Below are 2208 nucleotides of genomic sequence, written 5' to 3'. Positions count from 1 at the left end.
TTAGCTGGTTCTGGTGTGTTTAATTGGGGTTGGAGCTAAACTCTTCAGGACACCGGCCCTCCAGGACTGAGTTTGGACACCCCTGGAATAGAGTGTCATGCCAGTAAATGCTGCCCCCATGAGGAAGATTGTGTTAATGTCTCATTAATTTCTCATAAGACATTCATTTCATTCATTTTAATAAGGTACACTGCTTTTTTTTTAAGGTTATACAAATAAGTACTTAGTAAAAATATGTTGAAAATCATGTACACTCACACTTTATGAATACTCTAGTCATATAAAAGCCTAATAAAAACTAAATTATTGTACATCAAGCCGGTCACCTCATTGGAGCAAACATCTTGACCAGTCAAATACTTGCTTTATCTTGGTGACATTCCTGTTTATATTTGTTTACATGCTTTCGCTTGTGAAACAAATAAATTGTGGTTGACTGTGTGTGTGTGTGTGTATGTACGGTGAATATTTCTCAGGATAGGTCTCTGTTTCTGAGAGGCAATTTTTGCATAAGCACATACTTTTAAAAGACTAAAACATATTGCAATTAATCAACTGTTTATAACTACAACATATAAAACAACTGTGCCATCCTGCTTCAACCTGACATTTATGAGAAATACTGCTCGCCTGAGGACAGCCTTCAACCTTTTTTTGCCTGAATGTATCCTAGTGTGATGTTATCATATTCACTTGCTACTCAATATAGCAAAAATATGATGATACTGGAACAAAATGAAATGTAAGAAACCTTTGAACTAAGTGATTTACTAGTTTTTAATAAACATTAAAAAATCACTGCTAGAGGAGACACACCAATTGAGTAATTGGACATCTGTCTCAAATCCGTACAGTTATTGAACATTGCCCATTACAACCAGTCAACCAGCCCCAACTCCCCTGTTTGTGAATGCCAAGTCCACCATGATTTACTGAATATTAACAATTTTGGAGGCAGTTATATTGTGCAGTGTTTTACTTAAAACCAGAATATAAAATAAAGCTGCTACAATGAGTTGACACTTATGTGACACTTACCATGAAATGTCCACTCTGTTAAAATAATGCTAGCTTACTACTCTATTTGAGCAAGTGAAGACAGGTAAACACAAAGCACTGCCCTCTACTGGTGACAAGTGGAGACATCCACATCCACATCCAGACTTCAACATCCACCTAGATAAACCGCAGGCTGCTGACTTCAACACTCTGCTTGCCTCATTTGAACTCAATCGCGTGTCTACTACAGCTACTCACAAATCAACCAATTGGACCTTATCTACACATGCTACTGCTCAACTGACAACACTTTAGTTACACCGTTGCACACCTCAGACCACTTCCTCATCACTTCTAAACTCACACTGACTCCGGACACAACACACACTCCTCCACAGTTCACCTTTCGGCGTAACCTACGCTCGCTTTATCCCACTCGCCTATCCTCTATGGTTTCATCCTCACTTCCTCCACCCTCTCAGTTTTCCGCACTGGACACAAACACTACTACTGACATTTTTTTCTCCACTCTAACATCTTGCTTAGACAACTTTTGCCCCCTTTCATCCAGACCAGCACGCACCACCTCCTCTGCCCCCTGGCTGTCTGATGTTCTCTGGGAATATTGCTCTAGACTCAGGGCTGCAGAGAGGAAGTGGCGCAAATCAAAAAACTCTACTGACCTTAGTGTATATCAGTCACTCTTCTCCTCCTTCTCTGCAAGTGTTTCCACTGCTAAAACAACATACTACCACAACAAAATTAACAACTGTTCTGACTCACGCACGCTTTTCAAAACATTTTCTTCTCTTTTTTGTCCTCCTCCACCCCCTCCTTCATCAACTCATACTGCTGATGTCTTTGAAATATTCTTCATAAATAAAACAAGAATCATCAGCGACCAATTCTCCACACCACAAACTAACAAAAACTTCATAACCACAAATACTCATTCTCTCTCCTCCTTCTCTCCACTCTCAGAGGCAGACATTTCTAAACTTATCCTTTCCAATCATCATACTACCTGCCCGCTTGATCCTATCCCCACTCACCTCCTTCAGGTCATTTCTTCTTCAGTTATACCCGCGCTCTCTCACATTATCAACACCTCTCTTCACTCTGGTACATTTCCCACAGCATTCAAGCAGGCACGGGTAACCCCACTGCTTAAGAAACCCTCTCTAAATCCAGCACTTTTAGAAAACTACA

Source organism: Sinocyclocheilus anshuiensis, unplaced genomic scaffold, assembly GCF_001515605.1.
Source record: "Sinocyclocheilus anshuiensis isolate Anshui unplaced genomic scaffold, SAMN03320099.WGS_v1.1 scaffold553, whole genome shotgun sequence".
NCBI classification, from domain to species: Eukaryota; Metazoa; Chordata; class Actinopteri; order Cypriniformes; family Cyprinidae; genus Sinocyclocheilus; species Sinocyclocheilus anshuiensis.
Note: the sequence above shows the minus strand (reverse complement) of the source record.